General features: G+C 41.3%; 1 protein-coding gene across 7 annotated transcripts in view; it reads left to right on the top strand.

The window, feature by feature from the left end:
• Window positions 1-18,716, top strand: part of LOC134350612 (N-acetyllactosaminide beta-1,3-N-acetylglucosaminyltransferase 2-like) — a 60,485-nt gene that overhangs the window by 25,229 nt on the left and 16,540 nt on the right. For 2 of the 7 annotated variants that reach the window (XM_063056066.1, XM_063056069.1), the window contains exon 2: window positions 15,139-15,207. The exons of the other annotated variants lie outside the window; for them this stretch is intronic. The gene's annotated coding sequence lies outside the window, so the exon portion shown is untranslated. The remainder of the gene's footprint in view (window positions 1-15,138; window positions 15,208-18,716) is intronic. 7 annotated transcript variants of the gene reach the window in all.

The raw sequence follows: 18,716 nt of genomic DNA on the forward strand, positions 1-18,716 counted from the left end.
ACAGTTTGTTGTTGTGGTGACTTGGGTCCCCAGTGATCCTCCAGGCCTGTTTTAAGCATCCATTGCTGTAAATGTCGTTAAATAGTGGGAAGTTCACGCTCACAGATGCGCTGGGCTGTCCGCACCACTCTCCGCACAGTCCTGTGATAGAAGGAAGTACAGTTCCCATTCCAGGCAGTGATGCAGCCAGTCAGGATGCTCTCAATTGTGCCCCTATAGAAAGTTCTTAGGATTTGGGGACTGGTGCTAAACTTCTTCACCAGTCTGAGGTGGAAGAGGTGCAGTTGTGCTTTTTCACCACACAGCCAGTATATACAGGCCAAGTAAGGTCCTTGGTGATGTGTATACCAAGGAACTTGAAGCTGTTCACCCTCTCGACCCCAGATCCTTGGATGACAGTAAGGGTTAGCCTGTCTCCATTCTTCCAGTAGTCCACAACCAGCTCCTTTGTTTTTATGACACTGAGGGAGAGGTTGTTTTCTGTGTCAAGGTGGTGACTTCTTCTCTGTAGGCTGCCTTGCTATTATTTGAGATGAAGCCAATCAGTGTAGTATCATCTGCAAATTTAATTGGTAGACTTGTCCAAAAGGTCTACTGGCTGTAATCGTTGAGAGAGGTGGCTCAACTAAGTACTGAGCAAAGGAGGACATTTTCTTTTGATTTGCTGACACCTGGTTTTGATTTTTTAGTTTTTCATGCGTTACAATTTTCCCTGTTTTGGTTGGCTTCACTGTGAAAAGAGGAGCTTGTGATTCAAAAATAAAAATTCCCAGTTAAATTGGTCAAAATGCCTGGTTGTAATACTCTTATGTGAACAAAGGGTTGGGAGCTGAATACTTATACAAGGCACTGTAAGTATAGAGAAATAGAAAGCAAAACTATTGAGGATAGAAAGAAATTTGGGGATAAGTAGGCATTTTTGAAATTGTCACTACACTGTGAAGGAGTGAAACTTCATTGTTATTACAGATCATTTTCAGTGTCAGAGAAGGTGAGTTAATACTATTAATTGAGGGGATAGTTGGGCGGCAGCAGACAAGACTTGGCTTTCTGCAGTGAGTATTTACCATGTACCTTTATGCTACTCTCTGCATGTTAGTTCCGAGGCAGAGAGTGAAAGGCAGTTTTCAACAAGAATTTGGGCAGCCACTCAGAATTCCATTTCCTGTTTATTTATGAGGATGGTACAAATACACCTTTTAAGTAATCACAGGTAGACAGTGCTCAAATTTTACATGGTGTTGCACTGTCTTGCTTGAAAACTTGTAGTTAGTAACAATTGCGCACACTTAGTTAAATAATCTTCACATTTAGATGTGACAGCTCTCATTTTTCCTGGTGGGTGAGTTTAAGTTATTCTTTTGCTCAGATGCTGGTGATGGATTCTCAAATCCATCACCAGCATTTCTAACTCGGTTCACTGCTTAATGAATTCCCCTTCAATCCCCCAGCTCTTTCCACACCCACTGCAACCTTCAATCAGCAAACCTTAGCTGTTTGATGCTAACTTCAGTCACTGTGTTATTAGCCCCTTCTGTTTCCCATCCCATGATCCTAATTGCATGATTTTTGTTTGTTGCATTGAGATGGTGAATACCCTTTCACATGTTTCAGTCCCTTTCATTCAGCTCAGTTTTGTTGGCTATCTCGGGATTTAACTATGTGACCAGTAATGATATCAGAGGTCAGTGCGGGGATTTATTATTATTAGTATGGATGGGAGGTGTATGGAAGGATATGGTCCGTGTGCAGGTCAGTGGGACTAGGCAGAAAATGGTTCGGCACAGCCAAGAAGGGCCAAAAGGCCTGTTTCTGTGCTGTAGTTTCTATGGTTTACCCGTTTCCAAGCACCTGTCATAACATCTGGTGGTGCAATCATAGTGGCAGTGACAATCACTGCTGGGACTTCCCTTAAACTGGTTATGTGTAACAGATTTTTTGGAAATCGAAACTCATCTGCAATGTATTTTTTCAAAGAGTTAGGCACATGATTTGGAATTTTATTACCAAATGGGGAAATGCTTCAAAACTCTAGAAAATTTACAACTCTGGATCGGGGTTGTGGTTGATAACAAATTGATGAGACTGGCTGCACAAGAGACCTATTAAAATTGTAATGTTGTCCTGCTTGGGGGAGAATGGGGAGCTTATTTTTGTGCCAATGAGAACAACAGTGAAAATTGATCCAATTAAGTTATTGTCTCTGCTAGAATTGAATGATTGCTCAAAAGTCGGTAGTACATCTGTTTTGTTTTGAACTGCATTCCATGATTTATGGGGATATAATGATGACAGATGAGACAAGATCCACTGATTTATCAGTGTTATTCCACAGAGCAGCAATGCCATTTGCAGACGGGTACCCGGAGGAATAGTGGTTGAAGCTCTTTGCTGATGAGCGAAAGGTGATGCAAACGGATCAATGACGTTTAATGTGGATAGTATTTTTCAGTTTTGAAACGTGTTCTAATCTGGAAAATGTGTGCAGTTTGATCTGGAATTTGTGTGACTGACATTTGCACAGTGCTCACCTTGTGTGGCGTTCTCTGAATTTTTGAGGGTCCTTACTTTGTTCGACACTCTGACAAAGACCACAACCTGCACCAATCGACTGTCTTGGCATTTCTCAACATTCTTGCTGATTTTTTGAAAATGCTTATACTGAGTAAAATAGGAAGTGATGGTTTTCAAAATGTCCCCAGGGTAGGTTGATGGAGTTGGTTATTTTTGTGTAAAGGTCTTCTGCTCAGAAGACTTGACTGTTGGAAAGCATTTTTTCAGCACTTAATTTCGTCCTAATGGTTCAATACCGCAGTATAAATTTGCTGAAGGTGTGCGGTTTTTTTTTGAAGCAGCATTATGGATTCCACACAACCCTTTTCTAAAAAGATGGAGGATTCTGACTGGTGGATTGTTCCCTGAATATTGGATTGAAGGTTCTTGCAAATTACCTCTAGACAAGAGGGCTGACCTTTACCTCCTGCAGGAAAGCAGAAAAAGGAATCCATAAACAACAGGAATTCTGCAGATGCTGGAAATTCAAGCAACACACATCAAAGTTGCTGGTGAACGCAGCAGGCCAGGCAGCATCTCTAGGAAGAGGTACAGTCGGCGTTTCAGGCCGAGACCCTACTAACTCTTCCTTCAGTTAGTCCTGACAAAGGGTCTCGGCCTGAAACGTCGACTGCACCTCTTCCTAGAGATGCTGCCTGGCCTGCTGCGTTCACCAGCAACTTTGATGTGTGTTGTTAAAGGAATCCATCTTGTTCTTTTGCTGTTCTGTGTTGTTGTTTCTCTCATTGTCTCCCTCCTGCCTCACCTTGCTTAGGCAAGGCCTGATCCTCTTGTCTGGAGGTCCCTGTAAATGTCAGTTACACAGTGCTCATCTCATTTTTGATTGCGTTCTCTTGGAATTTTGGATGCATGTTGCAGTGTTTACAATGTCCAGCAGTGCCTTGTAATGTTTTTCAGTTTCTTTGAGCCTTCTGGAAAGCAACATCACAAAACTTCCTTGCTCCTGTTTAGCTGGTCGCTGTTTAGAGAGTTCGGTGCTTCAGGTACTGGACATGAAAATGCCGCTAAGTTTCATTATCGAACACCAGGGGCCAGTTTGCCTTGCAATCAGCTCTTCAGTTACCCTCCAGATTGCCATTCTTAGTATGTCCTTCAGCTTGTATACTAAACCACATTTGCTGTTAAATTGGCACTTTAGTTCAAAGTTTGATTGTAGTGATCTTGGCGGATAATTTGCTTTGAAACATGCTCCCAAAAGAGATGCACTCCATCTTAATGCAGCGTTTGGTGTAAATATCTGTAATAGCAGGAAGAGAGACCCCGATGATCTTCTCAGCTGACCTCACTATCTGCTGCAGGATCTTGCGATCTGAGATGGTGCAATTTCTGAGCCAGGCAGTGATGCAGCTGCTTAGGATGCTCTCAATACAACCTCTGTTGAATGTGGTGAGGATGGTTGCTAAACTAAGGCTACGTCCCCACTGGACCGAATAATTTTGAAAACGCCAGTTTTGTGAAAAAACGATAGGTGTCCACACCAAACGTTTTTGAAAATACCTCTGTCCACATTAAAATGGGTATTTGGGTGAATCTCCTCCTACTGGGCATGCGCAGGACACATCTACAGAAAACAAGCGACATGTTTGGTGTCGAATCTCACTGTGAAAGTGCGCGTTTGTGCAGTTACAGACTAGAAAAACTTAAAAGGAATTGCTGTTGGCTCTCGCGCAGGAGGACTTTAAAAAATAACAAATACTGGAGCGTCTCGAGGCATCCGACAGGGAGTTCACGGACAGAATGACCCGGCTGACGACCAACATTGAAAAACTGACTAACTCTGTTGCATTAATAAAGCACCTTGTTAAATGTATAAAACATGTCTGCATCAGAGTTATCATGTATTTCCATACAATGTTACATTAGGCTGTTACACATCTATTGTCAGAGAAGTACTTGCATAAATAGGTAAACCACCTTCATACAAGCAAGGACAGAAAACAGGGCAAAGTGCGTATACTTATTTATTCAGTAAGCTATGGGTCAAAGTATTTGGTGAATACATTTCTAACTCTTCAGTCTCGTTGCCGTCTGTTCCGAAATTGCTAGGTTGTGTGCGGGGGATGCGTTCAAGAAAACAATGAAATGCCGCGCTGCGGCCATCTGTTCCAGCACGTTGTGACAGCGTTTTTAAAAATATCCATTTACTCCGTCCATACTGCTCTGCACAATCAGCGTTTTCAAATTTACACACTCTGAAGGGCGTTGTAGAAAATCTCCATTTTCGGGGGAGGAAAACGCCGTTTCAGTGTGGACAGAGGGTCAAAATGAAGAGAAAAAGCTTCTGTTACGGATTTATCTAGTCCAGTGTGACATAGCCTAAGTTTCACCATCCAATCGTGTAAAAGGAAGTACAGGAATAGGTTAATTGGTCCCATGAGGTTGCATCACTGTTTAGTGAGAACATGGTTAAGTTTCTGTGTACATTCTGACTTGCTTTCCCAATCCTATTACAACAAAAGCTCTTAATCTTAGATTAAATACGTTCAACAACTGGATATGCATAGTTTGATGCATTCTACCGATGTACAACCTCCAGGGTCAACAAATTTCTCCTCTGCTCAAATCCTTTTTCTGAAACAAACCGTCAGCCCATTAATGCAGCTTATAGTTGTACTTTATACTTTATTGTCGCCAAACAATTGATACTAGAACGTACAGTCATCATAGCGATATTTGATTCTGTGCTTCCCGCTCCCTTGATTACAAATCGATGGTAAATATTAAAAAATTAAATTATAAATCATAAATAGAAAATAGAAAAATGGAAAGTAAGGTAATGCAAAAAAACCAAGGTGCAGATCCGGATATTTGGAGGGTACGGCCCAGATCCGGGTCAGGATCCGTTCAGCAGTCTTATCACAGTTGGAAAGAAGCTGTTCCCAAATCTGGCCGACGAGTCTTCAAGCTCCTGAGCCTCCTCCCGGAGGGAAGAGGGACGAAAAGTGTGTTGGCTTGGGTGGGTCGTGTCCTTGATTATCCTGGCAGCACTGCTCCGACAGCGTGCGGTGTAAAGTGAGTCCAAGGATGGAAGATTGGTTTGTGTGATGTGCTGTGCCGTGTTCGCGATCTTCTGCAGCTTCTTCCAGTCTTGGACAGGACAACTTCCATACCAGGTTGTGATGCACCCTAGAAGAATGCTTTCTACGGTGCACCTATAAAAATTAGTGAGGGTTTCAGGGGACAGGCCAAATTTTTTTTTAGTTTTCTCAGGAAGTAAAGGCGCTGATGGGCCTTCTTGGCAGTGAACTCTGCTTGGTTGGACCAAGTCAGGTCATTTGTGATATTGACCCTGAGGAACTTAAAGCTTTTGACCTGTTCCACTTGCACACCACCGATGTAAATGGGGTCATGCGGTCCGCTACTCCTTCTGAAGTCAACAACCAATTCCTTCGTCTTGCTGATGTTGAGGGATAGGTTATTGTCTTCACACCATGTATCCATCAGTGCAACCACCTTTCATTATTTTATCTTGTTTCATGTGTAGGCCACCCCTTCTCAGAGGGCAAGTCATTTACCTCTGGTATCAGTGCGATTAATCTACACTGCACAGCCATCACTTCCAAAGCAAGTGAATCTCATCTTGGGCTATCAAATTTTCAAAGGGGCCTGTATCATTGTGCCAAAACTTTCTCACTGATTTATTTTGGCTGTCTTTGAATAACGGCTAATGTGTTGATTACTTTCTGCATCTTTGTTAATTTCCTGCACTTCATGGCTTGTTACACCAAGGTATCTCCAACCACCAACCTTTACCGTTTCCTATTATTTTCAAAGGTCCAATTTAATGTCAGAGAAATGTATACAATTTACATCCTGAAAATGCTTTTTCTTTGCAACCATCTACGAAAACGGAGGAATGCCCCAAAGAATGAACGACAGTTAAATGTTAGAACGCCACCGTCCCCCCACCAGTTCCCCTCCCTCCTGTGTATAAGTGGCAGCAAGCAACAATCCCCCTCCCCCCACTGGCAAAAAAAAGCATCAGCACCCGCCACCAAGCACTCAAGCGTGAGCAAAGCAACAGCAAAGACACAGACTTGCGGTTACACACCAGAGACTTCTGCGTTTCACCTACAAAGTTATTCTTATGTTTAGCAACTCCAGATGGTGGTGTGATGTCTATGCCATGCATGAACTTTTGTATATAACCTGAAATGAGTTATTTAAACAGCAAAAAAACAATATTTACGATATATTCAAATATTACTGAAATATTAAGTACACGACACTCCTCCCTGCTTGGCTATAAACTCCAACTCAATATAGAATACATCTCAGGGTAAGTACACTGTTTGAAATGTAATACAATATAGACATCCCTAGCATAGTAAATTTTAAATTGTCCCATTCAGACCTAAAGATTTAACCTCTGTGGAGGATTTCTGACTGTTGTGGGGGATAATATCTTTCCTGATAAGGAGGTTCACTGCTTGGTAAGAGAGACTTGTGGCTGTGATACAATCTCAGGTTCTGGGGCCTCCTTGATGGTGGCTATTGGAGTTGGCTTTGGGACTGCAGGAAGTGATTCTGACGGCTCTGGACAACCACCGTCTTTCTTTTCCAAGATGCTCTTGGCATCTTCTGATGTGTTGGCATTCCAAGCAGTGCATTGAAGGTGGTTGATCTGTGTGTAACAGTGGTATGTGAACATGATAAAGGTATGTTCGTAGCATGACATGGCTGCACCTATACCATAAGGTGAGGCATCACAGGCAAACTTCACTGGATGGTGTGCATCATAATGTTTGGGTATAGTGTCTGACCTCAACATTTCCTTTACTTTTTTGAAAGCCACCTCGCGCTCTTTATCCATTTCTTCCCGGTCTGTAGTAATGAGTTCAAGGGGTAGGGCACAGTAGACAGGTTTGGTGGGAACCAATAACAATAATTGACAAATCCTTAAAAAAAAAAGTGACACATTCCTGTGGCCTCAGGGCATCCATTACTGCTTGTATTTTTTCAGGACACGTGTAAATCTTGTGCGTTAGTGGTGTGATCACTAAGTGAAACTTGGTTTAAAGAACTCAGACTTGTTGCATCATGCTCTGAGCCCATAATCTTATCTTTTTAATACTGTCTTGAGATTTTGGAGATGTTCCTTGTCATCCTTGCCTGTAACAGTAATCTCATCCTGTCATCCAGGTAACACAGTGCCTGGGAGGCCTTGCAGGATCCGGACCATAGCTTTCTGCCACAGTGCAGGTGCAGTTGCTACTCCAAAAATAAGCCTATTATAATGATAAATCCCTTTCTGAGTGTTTATGGTGAGAAACACTTTGGATTCTTCTTCCATCTCCATTTGCAGTTATGCTTCAGCTAAGTCTGCTTTGCTGACGTGTTTCTTTCCAGAAAGGTTTGTAAAGATGTCCTCTTTCCTGGCCAGAGGGTATTAGTCTACTTTCAGTACTGGGTTGATGGTGACATTAAAATTGCCACAGATCCTAAAAGACCCATTCTTCTTGGCTGGTGGAACCACTGGTGTTGCCCGTGAGCTTCACTCAACCTTGAAGCCTTCATGCGATTTAGCTCCCTGTGGCTACTTTATCACAGATGGTATAGGAACCGGACGGGCTTTGCGAAACTTGAGTGCAGCGTTTTCATTTAATACTATTTTACCCTTGTTATGTTAGAGTTTTCCAATGCCAGTCTTGAACGCTGGCATCATCCAGTACCTTTCATAATTCACTTCCAATCAACTCTCTTGAAGGGGACGTGGCATGCAAATGGTGGATCGATCTTCGTTCAAGTTGTAGTTATCTCAGCCAGTTATGTCCCTACGATGCTGTCCTTCCTGTTTTTACACCATATAAGCCCAAAGAGGCTTGTTATTTGTTGTATTTAACTCTTATGAATGTCCCAGAGGAGTTATCTTTTCTCCAGTATAAGTTCTTGGTTGGATACCCGCAGGCTTCAGTTCAGTATCGTTGAAGTACCTTTCAAACTCATTTTGTGGAATGACTGAAACAACTGAGCTGGTGTCCAATTCCATTTTAGTTAATTTGCCATTCACTTCTGGTGTAAGCCATATTGCTTGTCTATTTTTAGCTTGCACATTGTAAGTCTCAAGGCTACATAGTCCTGTGTTGCTCTCATCATTATCAGATTTCTTATCAACAGCATACAGATGAGTCCTCTTTTTGAAATGGCAACTTGACTTTTAATCTTTTTCTCTTCCCCGAGCAGTTGATTTGTTTTGTCTGCCCGATGTGCTCTTTGTATGTGACACACTTTGTTACATTGGCTGCAAATTTTGTCTTTGAACCTGCAATGGTCTGGTGTATGTGAGCCCTGCTGCAATGGTAACCTGTGAATTCTTCCATTTTCTGCCTTTTTTAAAAACCTTGGATGTCTTCTTTTGCATAAAAAAAACCCATACTGCTTTTTGTTTAAAATTGAAGTGCCTCACTACGCTTTTTGAAAAAACTCCCATCATCTTGCTGTGTTTCAGTATGTAGGTTGTTGTCTTGGGTTTGCTTTAAAACCTTCTCGTCACTACGGTTATGTTTTTTAACACCAAAACACAAATCTAACTGCAAGAAAAAGATGAGAGTCTAAGAGAATGGGTCTTTAGTTTTGTTTTTACTTTTGGTGAGGTGTACACATATGCAGTGGTGTGCTGATATCTGCCATGGATGTACAATAATGAATTATTTGAGCGACAAAGAATGCTTAATCAGACAATATATTTACAATATTACTCAGCTGTTACTGAAATATTAAATGTGCACAATTTTTAGATCTTTATCAATTTCTTCAAATATTCTGTTTCATCAATGTTTATTTTGCAGACATTTTCAATTTCTGTCGAATCATAGGACACAAGTTACACAAGTGGCTGCTTGGTTCATCATTTTCATGATGATTGGAGAGAGAGCTCCTTTGCCCTGTTCCATTATCCACCCCTTAGCCCTTCACTGCAGATCTTGGCCCTTTGTATTCACATCCAGAGTCTTGGTAATGTGGTAATAGTTTCTGACTTCAACCCTTCCTGGCAGTGAGTTTCAAACCTCAACCACAGAAGACACCTCATTTGAGTGACTGAGGAATAAATTTGAACAGCCCACAGGAGATGTCTTCTGTTCTTCTTTGTAATAATGCTGCAGTATTTTGAAGTCATCTGAGACGGCAGATATTGCCTTGGTTATAGTTTTGGTTATAGACCTGATGTGCAGGTCTCCTCTGCTGGGCTGGAGAGGTGGACTGGAATTTTCACACTGGCTGAGAGACTTTAACTGGTATCCTTGTTACTCAGCTTAAGCTTAACCAAAACTGACAATGTAAAGCTTTCCTGTACTCCCAATTTACTGTGTTCTCCTTCTGCCTTGGTATCAATTTTTGTCTAGTTATAATTCAACAAATTTTTTTGTGTTTCCACGTTTTATGTACTAAACCAAATCAGGGCCTCTGAAATTTGTTCCTTATTCACTTACCGAATGTAAACCTTGGGTGGTGTTATATTCATTACATGTATTGTTTCTGAATGGAGGAAGTAAGCAAGCAAGTTTATTTGTGTAGCACTTTTCAAACTCAGGGCAGTTCAAAGTGCTTTACATAGAACAAGATATAAAAATCTAACAGAATTTCAGTCAATGTGAGAATAAAATCACACAAAAATGATAATTATAAGTTATAGTGCAGAAGATTCTAAGTAAAAGTTATAGCAAAAAGAAATATTTTATGTCTTGATTTAAAAGAGCTTAAATTTGGGGCTGACTTAAAATCCTCTGGCAGGTTATACCAGATATGTGGAGCATAGTAACTAAAAGTTGCTTCACCATGTTTAGTTTTGACCTTGGGGCAGTAAGCAGGCCCACCTCAGGCGACCTGAGAGCTTGGGAAGGTTCATATTGCAGTAAGAGCTCAGAGATGTATTTTGGCCCTAGACCAGTCAGTGCTTTATAAACCAGGAGGAATATTTTAAAGTCAATCCTCTAGACAGGAAGCCAGTGTAGCGATCTGAGAACTGGAGTGATATGTTCTACTTTCTTTGTCTTAGTGAGGACTCTAACAGCAGTGTTCTGAATGAGCTGCAGTTGTCTGAGGGATTTTTTTTTTACAAAGCCTGTGAAAATGCCATTACAGTAGCCAAGCCTACCAAAAATAAATGCATGGATGAGTTTTTCTAGATCTTACTGAGACATAAGCCCTTTAACTCTTGCTATGTTTTTAAAATTGTAGTAGGCTGACTTTATAATTGTCTTAATATGGAAGTTAAAATTTAAGTCAGAGTCCATCACAACACCAAGGTTTCAGGCTTGGTTTGTGGCCTGTAACAACAGGGATTCTAAGTGAGCACTGACTTTTAATCAGTTAGTCCTGACGAAGGGTCTCGGCCTGAAACGTCGACTGCACCTCTTCCTATAGATGCTGCTTGGCCTGCTGCGTTCACCAGCAACTTTGATGTATGTTGCTTGAATTTCCAGCATCTGCAGATTTCCTGTTGTTTACTGACTTTTAATTGTTCCTTTTTGGCATCAGAAACAACTATTTCAGATTTCTGTTTTTAACTGGAAGAAATTTTGGCTCGTCCATTCAGTGATTTGTTCAATCCAGTTTTTTGGTGATTGTATGGGACCGTAGTCACTTGATGACACTGTTATAAAAATCTGAGTGTCATCTGCATAATTAAGATAAGATATTTTGTTGCTTTCCATGATTCGAGCGAGAGGAAGTATATATTTGTTCAACAGAAGAGGCCCTAGTATTGACCCTTGAGGTACTCCACATGTAATTTTTGTTCAAAAATGAGTCACAGTGGAAGTTCTCTTGATGCCATAATGCAGCAAACAGGTGGGATAGGGGGAGGCATATATGAATGTTTGGATTTGGAAGATCAATGCATGTGAATATCCAACTATAACTTGCTGGTATACATGTACTAACGATTAGGTTGCTTCTTGTTGTCCTCAGTAGCCTTGTCATGTAACACACACAAAATGCTGAAGGAACTCTGTGGGTCAGGTAGCATCTCTGGGGTCAACATTTCGAGCCAAGACTCTTCATCAGAATTTCATCAGGACATTTATCACGTGTTTGTTTGCTTATCTCGGGTGTGGCTGGTGTCCAAAACCTTTTATCCTTGTGGTTAAACGGGGTTTACTGTGCATAAACCTCCCTTACCCAGTTTACTGTGAAGTCTGGTACATCTGCTTGTGAGGATTGTATGGAGTGACATTGCATCTTTTGGAAAGTTGGGCACACTATTCAGGATTAGCTTTTTATGTACAAAGCCTGCGAGATGTGACTTCTGGAAATAATTGCATTATCAAGCATAGCATTTCGAGGGCTTGTCTCTGAAAAGCCAGACTCTGAAAGGGTTCTGCAGATCCTTAATGTTTTTCATTCCTGAGTCCTCTGGTGATGGGCAGTTTCCCAGCATTAGATCTTTTAAAAGTTGGAATGCTGGGGTCAAATGTTATTACTGAGACTAGTAAAGGGCATGCAAATGCAACCGGCAGCGATTGTTGCCAGGTTGTTCTGGTTTGCCTATTCCAGATCAATCACAGTATTGGTCGGAAAGTGATGGATACATAAAGAGATCAGGAGCTACTCCTGATGCTGTCTGTTGTTGGCACTTGGAGCTGCCATTTGGAAGCAGATCTTGATGAAAAGTAATCAGTACCTGAAATCCCTGACTCAGTTAATTCTGTGTTTCATCATCCCTGCACAAACAGTCCAGCAGTGGTTGTCAGTTGTCATGAACTGGGTCAATGATGGCTGTAGATCTGAAGTTAATTCGCTGTACTGAAGAGCGCCAGTTGATAGTGAACTCAGCATGACCATCTCCATTTATTGTACAGATTTTTAACAGGTTTTTCAAAAAAGTGTCCAGAAATCCATTGATATGAACAACTGATTTAAGTTTCGTTTGGTCTAAACTGTCACAAGGAGAGTTCCCCTGAGAGATTGTGCTGGCATTGCAAGTTCAGATTTATTCTGAATGATGCACTGCACAGTGTTTGTTGATTGTGGCATTTTTTAGGTGGTGTCTCAGTACAAAAGTTGGTGCAAATTCAGTAAAGTGGTTGAAGGAAGCTCGAGAAGCACTAAACAAAAATGGTAAAAGGTGAGGAAAAAGAAAAATGATACAGTTGGAAAATAGGTGGAAGTAAAATAAAAACTGCACTTCCTTTTACTTCCATCTCCTAGATTACTTTAACGTATTCCTAACAACTCATTTATCAAAAGGATTCCAGTGCCCACTTGTATTTAGTCATAATTCCATTCCTTTGGTGGCTAACTTCCTGAGGTGAGGCTCCAAACATGCTGAAAGCCTTGGCAAGTTAATCATCAATGGAAAATTACTGAAATGGTTGTTGACATCATTCACCAGTTATTCTGTTCGGGTTCTGCCAGAACCACTCGCCCTCAGACTTAATTGTAGGTTTGGTCCAAACAGGAACGAAAAAGCCTGATTCTACATAACTATAACTGTTCTTGATGCCCAACCATTTTCTGCTGTCAGAGTTGTGACCTCCCCTGTGACATCTTGGCAAACTCAAAACAGTAGAACTTGTATTGCCAAGGCCAAATCGTACTCCAAACACAATCGTAATTTGATATCAGAAATGTATCTGAACTGGTGACCTGAGTACTGTAGATACAAGAGTATGTCTGTGATTAGGTATCATGCAGAGAAGGTTATGGTTACCCAAAGCAGGTCTACCATTACAAAATGTGCGGGGAGTTTGAAGAAATACTCTGAGCTTGCCTGACAAGAGCATCTTCAACGCTTCAGAAACTTGATAACAAAATAGTAAAGCAGATTACTTGACTTTACTTCCATCATTTTAAATACTCTCTCCCTCGAATTGCACACTGTAACCACAATCCCTTTGCTAATTATTGTAGAGCTCTCCAAGGCTTTGTTAAAATAACCTCTAAAGCTTAAGACATCTACCACCTTGAAGCACGCATTCAGCAGATGTGTTCATTGTAATACAGGTCCACAAACCCTTATCTGAAATCCTTGGGGCCAGTTGCATTTCGGAATTCAGAATTTTTCGGATTTCAGACCTTCCTTCCCGCCCCCCGATACCAAAAAGCACGTATGCTCAAGTCCCTTACTTAACCTGTCTCAGTGCGGTGGACTTTAGGACCCGGCGGCACACGAAACCTATGCACATCCTCCCATATAATTTAAATCATCTCGAGATTACTTATAATAGCTAATACAATGTAAATGCTATGTAAATAGTTGTTATACTGTATTGTTTAGGGAATTAAGACAAGAACAATTTTTATTTCCAACAAAAATATGCAATAAAACATGAAAATATACAGCTTCAAGTGAACCGAATCAATGTAGAACGTCACTGTCACTATAAAACTTCAGTAACTTGTCTTTCTATTTATTTAAATCATATACAGTGGTAGTTTCAACACTATTTTCTTAAGTAAGTTGCCGCACAGACAACCACGATCACGCTTCTGCAATAACTCCACTTTCTGTGTTATTGGTAACGAGAGATGCTTCCTTCTCTTTTTCTCATTGTTACCCATAGGGGTATCTGCAGCTCTTTTTGACATCTTCACAGTGAAATTAAACATAAAGTCAACAGTGAACACAAAATATCAGTGAACAGCAAATGCACGTGTAACCAGTACGAGCGCTGAGCCACAACTGACGTCTGGCGGCCTCTGCTAGTGCTGCCACGTCACACCTGAGTGACGTCAGCTGTTGGCGACAAAAACTTAGGTTTTCGGAGCTTTTTGGATTTCAGAATTCCGGATAAAGGAATGTGCACCTGTACCTGATCATTCCTCGGTCACACACGACAATCTGCATTGAAAGTATTTTGCTGTTCCTTCATTCTGACTGTGTTGAAATCCTAACAGCTTAAACTGTGACCACATTACTGAAGTAGTTCCACAGTGTTCACCTCCACCCTCTTGAGGGCACGTTGGGATTGGCAGTGAATGCTGATCTTGCTCATTGATGTGCAGTCCTGGCAAGTAAAACAAATGCACATCCCCAGGCGTCGGCTGTATCAGAGAGTAGTCATCTTGTTTCATTTGGTGCAACTTATTCTTTGCATTCCATTCTCTCTGTTTATCATTGGCATCTCATCGTTTGGTGACTGTTCTATGAACTAGTATTTTCCTGCTACCAACCACTTACTTCGAACCAGCTGTTGAGTGATAAACATCTTAGAAACATAGCAAACCTGCAGCACAATACAGGCTCTTCGGCCCACAATGCTGTACTGAACAGGTACTAACTTTAGAAATTACCTAGGGTTACTCATAGCCCTCTATTTTTCTTAAAAGTCCCTATTGAATCTGCCTCCACCACTGTCGCTGGCAGCCTACTCCACACACTCACCACTCTCTGTGTGTAAAACAAATAAATAGATAAATAAAAAAAAACTACCCCAGACATTTCTGTACCTACTTCCAAGCACCTTAAAACTGTGCCCTCTTGTATTAGCCATTTCAGCCTTGGGAATAAGCATTTGACTATGCCCATGATTGAATGGCAGAGCAGACTTGATGGGCTGAATGGCCTACTTCTCTTATACATACGATCAATGCCTCTCACCATCTTGACTGTTTTATCTGTAGATCTGAGATGGACAAGTTTAGAAGGGGCTATGTCTGACCTGTCATGACTTGTGCCAGCAAATGAGACATGTAAGTGTGTTCCTTCGTTCAAAAATATTTTTTAATGCTCTCCATTGACTAAGCTATATAATCCCAATAGGTCATGTGGAAAGTATAGGCAAGCTTTGTGTTTCTCAGTACTCCACCATCTCCTTAAATTAGCTCTCCTTTTTGATTTGTTCAACTATTGCTCTGACAAGTTGGGAGTTCAGACTGCATTGTCTCTGAGGTAAACACCATTATTTCTCACTTTTGTAAGGTATCAAATCATATCACCTGGGGTTATGATTGAAATGTTCTGAATATTTTCTTTGGTAACTGCTTAGCTTTCTCTGGCTGAGTGATGGAACTCGATGGAATTGATAGTTGTAAGATCTTTTAACCTGCTCCATGGGCCATCACATCGCGTATAATTTCCTCTATTGTCAATAAGGTGTTGCTAACAGATGACTCTTCCTTTCCTCTTCTCCCTCCTCCTTTATTTCCTGTGGGACTCTGGTTTACTGTTCCATCTCCATCTCTAACACTAACTCCTTCTCGCAGCACTTTCCCATACAATTGCAGGAGATGCAATACCTGCCAATTTTCCTTTTCCTTTCCCATTGTCAAAAGATGCCAATGCTCTGAGCAAGTCAAGCAGTCATTCACTCAGATTTTCTCTGTAATGTGTGCAGTGCTGACTCAACACAGACACTTTGAAGAGCATCCACCTTTAGTTCATTAAGGGCAGAATCAAACTTTTTAGTTGTCTGTCAGTTTATTTTTTTTATCGTGCAATCACTCAAACTTTTGGCCCGTTTGTGTTCTATATCAGCTCGAATGATAGGATCTATCTCGTATCTGGTTGTGCCACATTCTTAGGGCTAAATATTGAAGTCAGTAGTTTCAAATAATCGGCCTTTCCAGTTTGTGTCAGAATTGGCCAGTCTGACAATTGAGCGAGAAATGCTGGAGCCACTCAGGAGTTCAGATAGTCATAGAAAAGTACAACACAGAAACAGGCCCTTTGCCCATCTAGTCCATGCAGAAACTACTTAAATTGCCTATTCCCATTGACCCGGGACCATAGCCCTCCATACCCCTACTATCTTCGTACCTGTCCAACCTTTGCTGAAATGTTGATATCAAGCTTGTGTGCACCACTTGTGCTGGCAGCTCAGTCCACACTCTCATGACTCTTTGAGTGAAAAAGCTTCCCCTCGTGTTCCCTTTAAACCATTCACCTTCTCCCCCTTAATCCATGACGTATGCAGTTCCACCAACCTCAGTGTAAAAAGCCTGCTTGCATATACCCTGTCTATACCCCTCATAATTTTGTATACCTCTATCAAATCTCCTCTCAATCTTCGACATTCTAAAGAATACAGTCCTAACCGATTCAATCTTTCCGTATAACTCAGATCCTCCAGACCCAGCAACATCCTTGTAAATTTTCTCTGTACACTTTCCACCTTGTTTACATCTTTCCTGTCAGTCGGTAACCAAAACTGCACACGACACTCCACTTTGGGCCTGACCAACAGCTTGTACAACTTCAACATAACATCCCATCTCCTGTACTCAATACATGGATTTATCAAGGCTAATGTGCCAAAAGTTTTCTTTGTGACCCTATCTACCTGTGATGTCACTTTCAATGAATTGTGGACTTGTATGTCCAGATCTCTTTTTCCTGCCACATTCCTCAGTGCCCAACCTTCAATGTGCAAGACCTATCCTGGTTGGTTCGACCAAAGTGCAACACCTTGCACTTGTCTGCATTAAATTCCATCCACCATTTTCAGCCCATTTTTTCAGCTGATGCAGATCCGTCTGCAAGCCATGATGGCTTTTTTTGCTATCCACTGCACCCCAATCTTGGTGTCATCACATGTAACATGTCACTGGGGCTCATATACAGTCTTGGCCTCATTAGCTAACTCTACCAACAGCCAGGTGACTCAGTGGTGTCCACCTTTCATAAACAATATACGGCTAGAGTTTGTATTATTTGGAGTTCAACCAAACGGGAATGTTAGGATGTTCCAATTATGGAACAGCGATTGCAGTGAAAGTTGTGAAAATACTACCCAGACATGGTTATCAGTTTCCCAGATCATACACCAGCATAAAATTATACTGAAAGTATATTTCCTAAACTTCAGCTTTATCAAACAATTAACAAGAAAAGAAGAAACATAAAACGGCATATTATAATGAATCCTGTCTAAATGAACTTAAGTGTTGGAGCTCATGTCTGTAATAGTTGGGTGAACTGCTTTACTCACGGCACTGAATTCTCATTGCCAATCATAGGTAGAATTTCCCTGCTTGGACTCCATGCATTAAGGTTTTCCCTTCAGATATGATCCTCTCCTCTCTGCATCCCCCGCCAAAAGACCCCGAGCCTGACTACTGTCCATCAGAAATCTCGCTGTACCCAGTTCTCTGCAGAACCTTCGCTTCATCCCGCCATCCGGTTGGCTGACCCAGCATTCCTAAGGTGAATAACGTGTCTCCTTATCTTTAGCTGAAACCAAAACACTGTACCAGCACACTACTTTTACAGAAAACTACTAAAGTAAAATACCTCACAGCATAGCATGGCAGTAGAAATCTTAATCAGGGCATTATATGTAAATTTGCTGATCCAGTTAACCACATTATCATTCCGATCATTGATATAGATAAGAAACAACAATGGATCAAGGTCTGATCCCTATGGCACTCCACTAGTCACAGGCCTCTGGTTTGAGAGGCAACCATCTGTTATCACTCTCTGGCTTCTCCCACAAAGCTAATGTCTGATCCAATTTACCACCTCATCTAGAATGGCAAGTGACTGATCCTTCTTGACCAACCTCCCATGTGGGATCTTGTCAAATGACTTATTAAAGTCCATGTAGACAACATCCACTGCCTTGCCCTTATCCACTTTCCTGGTAACTTCCTCAAAATACTCTTAAAGATTGGTTAGACATGACCTACCAAGCACGAAGCAATGCTGACTATGACCATGTCTATCCAAATACTTGTATATCTAGTCCCTTAGAATACCTTGCAATAACTTTACCACTACCAATGTCAGAGTCAATGGCCTATAATTTCCTGGATTATGCTTGGAGCCTTCTGAAACAGCAGAACAACATTGCTATCCTCCAATCCTCTGGTACCTCCCCTGTTGTTAAGGTTGATACATTGGTAGTAGAAATAAATGTGGGGACTATTTTCTAAATGGGGAGAAAATCCAAAAATCTGAGATGCAAAGGGACTTGGGAGTCCTTGTGCAGGTATTCTAAAAATTAACTTGCAGCTTGAGTCGGTGGTGAGGAAGGCAAATGCAATGTTAGCGTTCATTTCAAGAGCTCTAGAATACAAGATGCTGAGGCTTTATAAGGCACTGGTGAGGCCTCACCTTGAGTATTGTGGACAGTTTTGAAGCCCTCATTTTAGAAAAGATGTGCTGGTATTAGCAGGGGTCCAGAGGAGGTTCAAAAGGATGATTCCAGGAATGACAGGGTTATCATGCAAGGAACATTTGATAGCTCTGGGTCTGTATT

The sequence above is a fragment of the Mobula hypostoma genome, chromosome 8 (genome assembly GCF_963921235.1).
Source record: "Mobula hypostoma chromosome 8, sMobHyp1.1, whole genome shotgun sequence".
In the NCBI taxonomy this organism is placed as follows: domain Eukaryota; kingdom Metazoa; phylum Chordata; class Chondrichthyes; order Myliobatiformes; family Myliobatidae; genus Mobula; species Mobula hypostoma.